We start from the raw sequence: 12,445 nt of genomic DNA, 5'->3' as shown, positions 1-12,445 counted from the left end.
CATGTCCTTGTGTGGAGGACTGTCTTTGGGGGGGGGGGAGAGAGAGAGTTGGTGGCGTTCCAGAGGCATCAGTGCAGTGAGCACCAGGTAGGTCTTTTCCTCCTTGTCTCCTCCTTTTCCTGCTCCTGTTCCTCCAGGGGCTGCATCATTGCCCAGCTGCAGGGCGCAAGGAGGGTGGGAGAAGAGACCAGATTTCTTGTTGCAGGCAAACGAGAGAGAAGAACAGCAACAGTGTTGAAGTTCTTGGCTTTTACAGAAAGATGGAAAGCGTTCTCTTCCTGTGGCCTCCACCTCCCCTTCCAGCCACCCCTGACCTCCATTCACGAAATAATGCATTGCATGAAAGTGGAAGGAGTCCAAATGGAGGATGCATGCACACATTCAACAAGTGGAAGGCTGTGTGCTTGTGCAGAAAAACTTGGGTGGTGTGTGTGTGTGTGTTGGTGGAGTTACAGATGGAGGCATCAGTGTAGTGGGCACCAGGTAGGTCTTTTCCTCCTCCTTTTCCTCTTCTTCCTCCCCCCTTCCCTCCAGGGGCTGAATCTTTGCCTGGCTGCGGGATGCAGGGAGGGTGGAAGAAGAAACGGGGTTTCTTGTTGCATGCGAAAGAGAGATAAGAGCTGCAAGCAAGCTGCTGATGCTTAATTCCAATCCCAGCAAGACCGGAAGCTGCAAGGGGTGGCGGAAAGAGCTTCCAAGAGCCAAATGGGCAGGTCCAAGAGGCCAAGTCCAAAGGACAGCATGTTAAATAAAGTTAAACAAAGTTATATCAAATTCTTACCTTTAATAGAAAGATGGAATGTGTTGTTTTCATGTGGCCTCCACCTCCCCTTCCAGCCACCCCTGACCTCCATTCATGCAATCTAACTAGTGTGATATTCAAGGCTGCTTTTCCTATGCAAGCCTTGCCAAATCTGCCTGCATGGATGTTGTTGCCACTCTCAGCTGCCTTTCTAAGTTGTGAAGACACAAACTGTGCACCAACTTTCCACATGCGTCAATAAGGCAGCCACAAGTTACACAGCCCATCTCTGCTGCGTGGCAATAATCTCTTCTCTCTTTCCTCTTCACCCCACTCACAACCTCAATGAACAAACTTAGAATAGAAACGCACTCACTGTTCTTCCTGTTCCAGTGCGTCTCCACCTCTCTCTTCTGAAAACAGGGGTACAGGGATGCTAGTCAAACCCTGGCCCTTTTTACTGTAAAACCTGGTGGGAGCAGCTTGAGTGCATTTTTAAAAAAATTATTCAGCTTCACAGAGATTTCACCACTGATTGGTAGATCAACCTGTTTCCCCTCCAGGTGTGGCTAATGGAAACACTTTGATCTGCTGCCTAGTGTCTTTACAGCCGTAGTCTTGTCAACAACAATTAGAATTTGGGGGGTGTCTGGGTGGCGTCTCACAAGTTTCTGGCATTCCTCTATCAGAGTAATTAAAACATTTCACATTCTCTGAGCTCCTTCCTGAAAATCTCTTACCCAATGATGGGCCTTGTAAAGTTAATCTTTGTATCATTGAATTCAAGCTCCTGTGGACTAGCAAGAAATGTTAAATAGCAGAAGGCTGAGACTTTGCTCGATATCTCTCTGCATCCTGATAGGACACTATTGTTTGGTCAACACAGAGAAAACACTGTGTTTGCTGGACCCTGTAGTGTGGCAGTGTTTTGATATTTTTGAGTCCAACCTCAGAGCTGCATTCCTCTTGCCATCCTCCACTTTTGCCAGATGTGGCTTGGTGACACAATGAACAGCTGTTGCACAGGATAGATGTTTGGGGGAAGAGATTTAAGTGGGAATGAGGAAGTACAGTTATGTTGGCACATCACATAACTCTTGATATTTTACTTTTTGACATCCAGTGGCTACACTTCTTGGTCCATTATGTTCAGCAGGGATGATTCAACCTTAACAGGAACTACTTACATTTCCCCCCTCTTCTTTCCATGACATCAATGGCTACTAGCCATGATGGCTGTGCTGTGCCACCCTAGTCAGAGGCAGCATGCTTCTGAAAACCAGTTGCCAGAAGCCTCAGGAGGGGAGAGTGTTCTTGCACTCGGGTCCTGCTTGCAGGCTTCCCCCAGGCACCTGGTTGGCCACTGTGAGAACAGGATGCTGGACTAGATGGGCCACTGGCCTGATCCAGCAGGCTCTTCTTATGTTCTTATGTTCTTAAGTGATGCCAGTAATTGTCAGCTCATTACATCAAACTGCCTGCATCTGCCACCATATTATATCTGCCCCTGCTCTTGTTGCTTCTCTACATTCCTCTTGGGAGTTGGGAGACCCTATACTTACTCCTCCAAGACACAGCTGGTCTCTTGGCCTCTTGCATTCTCATCCCATCACCACTGGGAGCACCAAAGAGTGAAAATAAGAGGAAGTTATTTTCCAGTCAAGAGAGCCAGTGTGGTGTAGTGGTTAGTGTGTTGGACTACGACCTGGGAGACCAGGGTTCGAATCCCCACACATCCATGAAGGTCACTGGGGGACCTTAGGCCAGTCACTGCCTCTCAGCCTCAGAGGAAGGCAATGGTAAAACCACCTCTGAATACTGCTTTCTATTCATAGGGTCGCCATAAGTCGGAATCGACTAGAAGGCAGTCCATTTAGCAGTCAAAAGAGACCCGTACAGAAGCTGAAACACTCACCTCACCATTAATATCTTTTTCATTGGTCTATTGGATGACAAGATCAACAAACGGCTGCAAGGACTCACAGTTATTACAGCTAAGCACGGTACCTTTGGCCCTCTCTTTGCTCACCATCTTATATGCTCCAGATGTATGAATGTATGATAACAAGGTATTTCACCTTGAAAGTCTGAAGGAAAAAAATGGCCATTCAGTGATTTATACTATAAATAAAATAACTGTCAAACTTATTTGAGTTCTAAAAGTAAAGGTGGAAAGTGTCCTCTTTGTGTGGCCTCCACCTCCCCTTCCAGCCACCCCTGACCTCCACCTCCCCTTCCAGCCACCCCTGACCTCCACCTCCCCTTCCAGCCACCCCTGACCTCCATTCATGAAATCTTTCTGGGGTGAACGTTGAGGCTGCTCTTTTTTGTGAGCCTTTCCACACCTGGCTGTATGGATGTTGTTGCCACTCTCAGCTGCCTTTCTGAGCTATAAAAACACAAACCGCGCACCAGCTTTCCATACATGTCAGTAAGGCGGCCCACAAGTTAGGCAGCCCATCTCTGCTGAGTGACAATAATCTCTTCCCTTTTTCCTCTTCAAACCACTCTGAACTGCAGTGAACACACAATTTGAATTTGGAGGGTGTTCAGTGGTGTCTCATGGGCCTTCCTCCAAGATGTATCAGAGTAAATGAAGCATTTTGTGTTCTCAGAGTTCCTTCCTGCACATTTTTTACCCATTGATGGTCCTTATGAAGTTCCTCTTAGTACTGCTGAATACTAACTTCTTGTGAAGTTAACCTTTGAATAAAAGCCCCTGTGGGCTAGCAGGAAATGTCAAACGGTTGAAGGCTGAGACTTTGCTTGACATCTTTCTGCACACTAGTAGTATAGTATGAGGTACAGCCGTTAAATGGTCAATGTTGGCAAAACAGTGTGTTTGCTGGATCCCAAGTGTGGAATCTTTGAAGGTGTTTTGATGTTTGAAACCTAGTTTAGAGCTCCATTCATCTTGCCATCCTACACTTTTGCCAGATGTGGTATAGTGATGCAATGTACAGCTGTTGCATGGCAGACATGGGTGGGAGGGACTTAGGTGGGAATGAGAAAGAACTCACCTGTGCACCATCCTAAAGGACTTTCCACCTGCTTTCTGACTTGTTATATTAGCCCATTACATTTCTGTTGCTAGTTACCTGTTGACAGCCAATGGCTCCACTTCTTGGTCCATCATGTTCAGAGATGATTCAGCCTTGACAGGAGCTACTTAATTTCCTCCACCCCTCTTCTTCTTTCTGTGGCGAAATAGATTCCATATCAACAGAAGGAGGGGGGAAAGTCAATCCCTGATTATTTTATAAATAAAATGATTGTCATTTGGAACTTATTTGGGACGTACTACATGTGAGCATTGAATACCACCCAGTGGATTTACTTGGTCCCATAACAGGTCGAGATGGTGAAACTTGCAATTTTGGCTGAATCCAGTGACTGTCCTATGGTGACAGAGAGAGCTTTTGCTTCCCTGCATTCCATTAGGAAGTTGGGAGATCCAATGCTTACTCCTCAAGACACGCCTGGTTTCCCGATTTCTTGCATGCTGACTCCATGGCCACTGGTGGCTCCAACCTGTTTAAAAAGCTATGAGAAAGCAAATTGTATTGCAATCAAAAATGATCAGCTCAGGAGCTGAAACACCCATCTTCCTACCTGCAACACCCACCCGAATTGGTCCATTTCATGAATACATTAACTAATATCAGTTATGAAGGTGCATAGTTATACAGCTGACAGAGGGTCGCATATGCCAGCAAGAGCAGCAGCTGCAAGGGCTGGAGGAAAGAGGTGGCAGACCATCGTAATTAACTTCTGAGTTACCCTCCAAGGGGCTAAGGAGGCGGGTCCAAAGTCTAAGTGGGTGGGTCCAAAGGATGATGCATCAAATAAAATTAAATAAAGTTCTTTTATAGAAAGATGAAACGTGTTCTCTTCATGTGGCCTCCACCTCCCCTTCCAGCCACCCCTGACCTCCTTTCATGATATCTTTCTGGTGTGATAGCTGAGGCTGCTTTTCCTTTGTGAGCCTTGCCACATCTGGCTGCACAGATGTTGCCACTCTCAGCTGCCTTTCAAAACTGTAGAGAGAAACCATGTGCACATCTAGCAACTTATATGAAAAAAGGTTTGAATTCAGAGGGTGTTCAGATAACGTCTCATGGGTTTTTGGCCTTCATCCAAGAGGTATCAGGATAATTGAAGCATTTCACATCCTCAGAGCTCCTTCCAGCAAATTCCTTACCCAATGATGGTCCTTGTGAAATTAATCTTTGTTTTGCTGAATACAAGCATCTGTGCAACTAGCAGGAAATGTGAAATGTCAGAAAGCGGAGACTTTGCTTGACATCTTTCTGCATACCAGTAGCATAGTGTGTGTAATGACTGGTCAATATAGACAAAACATTGTATTTGCTGGATCCCACAGTGAGGAATCATCTGCAGTGTTTTGATATTTGAAACCTAGTCCAACGTCAGAGCTGCATTCCTCTTGCCCAGAGCTTGGAAAAGTTACTTTTTTGAACTACAACTCCCACCAGCCCAATCCATTGGCCATGCTGGCTGGGGCTGGTGGGAGTTGTAGTTTAAAAAAGTAACTTTTCCAAGCTCTGCTCTTGCCATCATCTGCTTTTGCCAGATGTGGTGTGGAGACATAATGAACAGCTGTTGCACAGCATAGACATTGGAGTGAGGCACTTAGGTGGGAACGAGGAAGAACTCACCTGTGGACCATCCTGAAGAACTTTCCACTTCAGTTCAGACAGTTACATTGGCACATCACGTAACTGTTGATAGTTACCTGCAAATAGACACCAAAAGGCCACACTTCTTGTTCCATCATGTTCAGGGATTATTCAACTTTGACAGGAGGTGTCTTCATCCCCCCCCATTCTTTTTTTCAGGGAAAATGGATTTTGTATCAGTAGAAGTGATCAACAGAAGTAATTGCGAACTGCCTGCATCTGCCCCCATTTTGTGACTGACTCTCCTCTCTCTCTCCATCACCACTGTGGGTCCCAACCTGTCCAAAGAGACAAAATAAGAGGAAACAATTTTGCAATCAAAAGAGACCAGTGCAGAAGCTAAAACACTCATCTCCCTATCACTGTCTTTTTCAGTTGGCTATTTTCAATTTTCAACTGTCTAGTCAAATGCATGACAGGTTCAACAAACACCCACAAGGACTCACAGCTAAGCATGGTATCTTCACCTCTCTCTTTGCTCATCATCCAGATGATGGTGCAGATGTGCAAATGCATGTTAACAACCTCTTTCACCACAAATGCCTGGGGGTAAAAAGCCATTCATTGATTATTTTATAAATAAAATGATTGTCAGTTACAACTTAAATTCCAGATGTGAATGATTTTTACTCATCTCTGCTGTGAGCCTGACTTTCTTCTCTCTTCTCTCTTCCCTCTTCACCCCCACTCCAAACTGCAGGGAAACTGGGCACAAATGTAACCTCTTCGACGAGTCCCACTTCGAAATGGGAGATCATGGAGGGATGTGCCTCACCTGTCCAACTGGAAGAGCTGTACTGAGCTAAACAAAACATTACACCCATTGTCATTTTTCAGCAGGCAGAATCTAAGATTCTGCTGCCTGGAGGAAAATAGCAATGATTCCGAGGGTGCCCTTTCCCTTAGTAATCTTATGTAGCCCAGAAGTAAAACACTCTTTCTTCTTAAATATCTGTTTTTGTTGAACTGTGAGTCACAGGAGGTCCTGTGGCAGTACTAGCATCTCCAGGCATCTTGTGGTCTGCAGTATTTTCATAACTGATCTTCTTTGCCTTTGAAAAGAAGAGAATAACTCAAATCTTCTTTGCCTTTGAAAAGAAGAGAATAACTACAATAGTTTCTGTGTATTTCCTTAGAGTCATCCATGTAAATTCAAACTGATGACATTTGACAGGAAGGCATCCGTGATGTTCCAAGATGCTTTGATCTCTTACCTTCCCCCTTTTCCTCGGAGGCAAAAAAGATTGGGCACCAAAGTTTTCTTCGTATGGCATGGAGACTTAGGAGGACTGGGTTCAAATCCTCTCTGCTGTGGATGTGCTGATAAGTTTCTTCTGGCTAGCCATTTCCATAGAAATGTGGGTCCTGTATCTACCATTGGCTTCGGGATGTTGATTGTTTGTCTACCAAATGGAATTCTGCAAATAAAGACACAGGATGCCACCACCTCATTTTTCCCATCTAAAGAGACTGGAAGTGAAGGAAAGGGAGGTGGGGAGGTAGAAAGCAAGATGAGATGGAGAATACCTGAGCAAATGTTTTTACAAGAATCTCCTGTTCTCTGAACCTCAGGCCCCATGTATAACATTGGCTTCTGGATGTCCTCCTAGTATTGATTCTTTGTAGTGTAGAGCGATCTGAATGCTGAAAATGAAACAAAGACACAGATGTCACCCCATCCTCTCTAGGGATGCAGTCTAAAGAGACCAGGAGGGGAGGGGAGGGGAGGGGTGGGGGGAGGTAAAAGGAAAGATGAAATGGTGAATATCTGAGTGAGATTTTTGGAAGCATTTCAATCCAGCTGAGGCCAGGCTGCCCCTCTTCCTGCAACTGACTGAGGGGGGAAACCCGACAGGAGCTGAGAAAGGTCCGGTTCGGAATAAACCCCCCTGGGATAAAAACCAAAGAAATGATGAAATTTTAAAAGGGGTAGGCCTAGAAGTAGGCATTGTGAGAGCAGGGGCACAGGATATAAATTCAGAAGAGCAAAATTACCACAGGCCTAACCACAAGTGCCAAAGACACTTGAAGAGAGACACTGCTTACAAGTGCCTGTACGCTAATGCTAGGAGCCTCCGAACCAAGATGGGAGAACTGGAGTGCTTGGTCTTAGAGAAGAGCATTGATATAGTGAGCATAACCGAGACCTGGAATGTGGAATGGAGAAAACCAGTGGGATACGGTTATCCCTGGATATAAACTATATCGGAAGGACAGGGAAGGACGTATTGGTGGCGGAGTCGCTCTATACGTGAAAGAAGGCATTGAATCCAGCAAGCTCGAAACCCCAAAAGAGGCAGACTCCTCCACAGAATCGTTGTGGGTGGTGATACCATGCCCCAGGAGGGACTTAATACTGGGAACGATCTATCGACCCCCTGATCAAAATGCTCAGGGAGACCTTGAGATGAGATATGAAATTGAGGAAGCATCCAAACTAGGAAATGTGGTAGTAATGGGTGACTTCAACTACCCGGACATAGACTGGCTGCATATGTGTTCCAGTCATGACAAAGAAGCAAAGTTTCTAGTTATTCTAAATGACTATTCCCTAGATCAGTTGGTCATGGAACCGACCAGAGGGATGGCAACCCTGGACTTAATCCTCAGTGGGGACCGGGACCTGATGCGAGATGTAAGTGTTGTTGAACCGATTGGGAGCAGTGACCACAGTGCTATTAAATTAAACATACATGTAACTGGCCAATTGCCACGAAAATCCAACACGGTCACATTTGACTTCAAAAGAGGAAACTTCACAAAAATGAGGGGATTGGTAAAAAGAAAGCTGAAAAACAAAGTCCAGAGGGTCACATCACTCGAAAATTCTTGGAAGTTATTTAAAAACACTATATTAGAAGCTCAACTGGAGTGCATACCGCAGATCAGAAAAGGTACCGCCAGGGCCAAGAAGATGCAAGCATGGTTAACAAGCAAAGTCAAGGAAGCTCTTAGAGGCAAAAAGTCTTCCTTCAGAAAATGGAAGTCTTGTCCAAATGAAGAAAATAAAAAAGAACACAAACTCTGGCAAAAGAAATGCAAGAAGACAATAAGGGATGCTAAAAAAGAATTTGAGGAGCACATTGCTAAGAACATAAAAACCAACAACAAAAAATTCTATAAATACATTCAAAGCAGGAGACCATCTAGGGAGACAATTGGACCCTTGGATGATAAGGGAGTCAAAGGTGTACTAAAGAACGATAAGGAGATTGCAGAGAAGCTAAATGAATTCTTTGCATCTGTCTTCACAGTGGAAGATATAGGGCAGATCCCTGAACCTGAACTAACATTTGCAGGAAGGGATTCTGAGGAACTAAGACAAATAGTGGTAACGAGAGAGGAAGTTCTAAGCTTAATGGACAATATAAAAACTGACAAATCACTGGGCCCGGATGGCATCCACCCGAGAGTCTCAAAGAACTCAGATGTGAAATTGCTGATCTGCTAACTAAAATATGTAACTTGTCCCTCGGGTCCTCCTCCGTGCCTGAGGACTGGAAAGTGGCAAATGTAACGCCAATCTTCAAAAAGGGATCCAGAGGGGATCCCGGAAATTACAGGCCAGTTAGCTTAACTTCTGTCCCTGGAAAACTGGTAGAAAGTATTATTAAAGCTAGATTAACTAAGCACATAGAAGAACAAGCCTCGCTGAAGCAGAGCCAGCATGGCTTCTGCAAGGGAAAGTCCTGTCTCAGTAACCTATTAGAATTCTTTGAGAGTGTCAACAAGCATATAGATAGAGGTGATCCAGTGGACATAGTGTACTTAGACTTTCAAAAAGCGTTTGACAAGGTACCTCACCAAAGGCTTCTGAGGAAGCTTAGCAGTCATGGAATAAGAGGAGAGGTCCTCTTGTGGATAAGAAATTGGTTAAGAAGCAGAAAGCAGAGAGCAGGAATAAACGGACAGTTCTCCCAATGGAGGGCTGTAGAAAGTGGAGTCCCTCAAGGATCGGTATTGGGACCTGTACTTTTCAATTTGTTCATTAATGACCTAGAATTAGGAGTGAGCAGTGAAGTGGCCAAGTTTGCTGATGACACTAAATTGTTCAGGGTTGTTAAAACAAAAAGGGATTGCGAAGAGCTCCAAAAAGATCTCTCCAAACTGAGTGAATGGGCGGAAAAAGAGCAAATGCAATTCAATATAAACAAGTGTAAAATTATGCATATTGGAGCAAAAAATCTGAATTTCACATATACGCTCATGGGGTCTGAACTGGTGGTGACCGACCAGGAGAGAGACCTCGGGGTTGTGGTGGACAGCACGATGAAAATGTCGACCCAGTGTGCGGCAGCTGTGAAAAAGGCAAATTCCATGCTAGCAATAATTAGGAAAGGTATTGAAAATAAAACAGCCAATATCATAATGCCGTTGTATAAATCTATGGTGCGGCCGCATTTGGAATACTGTGTACAGTTCTGGTCGCCTCATCTCAAAATGATATTATAGAGTTGGAAAAGGTTCAGAAGAGGGCAACCAGAATGATCAAGGGGATGGAGCGACTCCCTTACGAGGAAAGGTTGCAGCATTTGGGGCTTTTTAGTTTAGAGAAGAGGCGGGTCAGAGGAGACATGATAGAAGTGTATAAAATTATGCATGGCATTGAGAAAGTGGATAGAGAAAAGTTCTTCTCCCTCTCATAATACTAGAACTCGTGGACATTCAAAGAAGCTGAATGTTGGAAGATTCAGGACAGACAAAAGGAAGTACTTCTTTACTCAGCGCATAGTTAAACTATGGAATTTGCTTCCACAAGATGCAGTAATGGCCACCAGCTTGGATGGCTTTAAAAGAAGATTAGACAAATTCATGGAGGACAGGGCTATCAATGGCTACTAGCCATGATGGCTGTGCTCTGCCACCCTAGTCAGAGGCAGCATGCTTCTGAAAACCAGTTGCCGGAAGCCTCAGTAGGGGAGAGTGTTCTTGCACTCGGGTCCTGCTTGCGGGCTTCCCCCAGGCACCTGGTAGGCCACTGTGAGAACAGGATGCTGGACTAGATGGGCCACTGGCCTGATCCAGCAGGCTCTTCTTATGTTCTTATGTTTAACTATCTCACCATTAAAACAACAATGAAAGAAATAATTTCCCTTATATTCCACTAGGTGGAGATCCATGAGATTGTGTTACCTTGCTCTGAGATGTATCGAAAGATTTCCCATTCCTGCAAATCCATTACCTAGTGATGGTCCCTATGAAGTTAACCTTCATATTGGTGAATACAAGCACCTGCGGGCTAGCAGGAAATTGCTAATGGCACAGGGTCGAATCTTGGCTTCACTTCCTGTCCTGACAGCAGGGTGCAACACATTTCTGTTAATACAGAGAAAACAATGTGCTTATTGGACCCCATAGTAAGGCATTTGCTGCAAGGTTTAGGTATTTGAAATCCACTCCAGTATTAAACCTGCATTCCTCTAACCAGCATCCACTTTTCTCAGATAAGGTGTGATGGCATCATCACAGGTTTTGCACAGCATACCGTCTGGAGGAAAGGGCTTGGATCAGAGTGAAGAATACTAGCCTGTGCTGTGCCCCAGCCTACAGGACAGCACAGGCATTGGGGGATGCGACTTTAGTGGGAATGAGGAAGAGCTCACCTGTACACCAGCCTTAAGGACGTTCCACCTCCATTCAGGCTGTTACTCTGCCACATCATTATACTTGTTGATAGTTACCTCTTGACAGACACACAAAGGCCATGCTTCCTGCTCCTATATGTTCATAGGGGATTCAGCCTTGACAAGAGCTACTTGCATTCTCCCCTTCTTCTTTCCATGGCAAAATAAGTTAAGAGTCCATTATATGGTCCATGTGCTGAATAGAGACATAGGAAGCCTAGTATGAAGTGCTGTCTCTGCTATGGATATAGGTTTTGGTTTTCTTCAGGAAGCCATCTTCTCTGAGTTTTAGTTCCCCATCTGTAGCAATAGCCATTTTCAACTTTTTACTGCACAATGTTGGATAATTTCTTTTTAGTCCTTGGGTTATGTTTCCACATCATCCTCAATCCATCAGGGACCATTGGGTCACATCTATTTGTAAGATTTTACCAGCCTTTGAAACAAGGCCCAAGGAAACTGTGTATCCATGCAGCAACAGATCCACCAATGGGGTAAAAGTTGCTTTGACTTTTTTTACAGACATTTCAGTTGCAGGCAGCCTGATCCTCCCTCCCGCAGGTCATCTTGATGCAGTACTTTTATCACTGAAGCTGCAATTAAAGCAATACTTTCCCTAATTTTCCATCATCCATAAGTCCATGAGTACGTGGCCTTCCTCCGAGATATGTTAGCTGCTGTGAAATCTTTCGTGTTCTCCGAGCTCATTCCTGCAAATCACTTCCCAGGGATGGTCCCTTCATAGTTAACCTTTGTATTGTTATTTAAATGTACCTATAGGCTGTGGGATGATTTATCTTCAGTCACTTGTGTGGGTCTGATATTGCGCAATGATAAATGCATTATAAAAAAAAATCTTACAACATTTACAGTACCTGAAAATAAAAGGATGAGGCTGCAAATGGTTTCTAGAAATTACAAAACATCAACTGCTGCGGTGATTTGATATTCCAAATCTCCTCCAGTATTTGACCCACATTAATTTCGTCTTGATGTAATACATCTTCACCAGACAGAATTGCACTCAGTGGTTGCACAGCACAGAAAAAAGGAAGAATTTCATACCTCATCTCCAGGTCTCCCTGAGCATTTTGATCAGGGGGACGATAGATCGTTCCCAGTATTAAATTGCTCCTGGGGCATGGTATCACCACCCACAACGATTCTGTGGAGGAGTCCGCCTCTTTTGGGGTTTCCAGCTTGCTGGATTCAATGCCTTCTTTCATGTATAGAGTGACTCCGCCACCAATACGTCCTTCCCTGTCCTTCCGATATAGTTTATATCCAGGGATAACCGTATCCCACTGGTTTTCTCCACTCCACCAGGTCTCCGTTATGCTCACTATATCAATGCTCTTCTCTAAGACCAAGCACTCCAG

General features: G+C 44.6%; 1 long non-coding RNA gene across 1 annotated transcript; it reads left to right on the top strand.

The window, feature by feature from the left end:
- The first annotated feature begins 215 nt into the window (after nucleotides 1-215).
- On the top strand, nucleotides 216-5,980 carry LOC133369137 (uncharacterized). The gene is made up of 3 exons (XR_009758830.1): nucleotides 216-483; nucleotides 2,578-2,745; nucleotides 5,602-5,980. It is a non-coding gene; the product is annotated as an uncharacterized LOC133369137 (long non-coding RNA).
- Nucleotides 5,981-12,445: the final 6,465 nt, after the last annotated feature.

Source organism: Rhineura floridana, chromosome 13 (assembly GCF_030035675.1).
Source record: "Rhineura floridana isolate rRhiFlo1 chromosome 13, rRhiFlo1.hap2, whole genome shotgun sequence".
Lineage (NCBI taxonomy): Eukaryota > Metazoa > Chordata > Lepidosauria > Squamata > Rhineuridae > Rhineura > Rhineura floridana.
The sequence above is the reverse complement of the archived record's forward strand: the minus strand, read 5'-3'. Positions and strand labels throughout refer to the sequence as shown.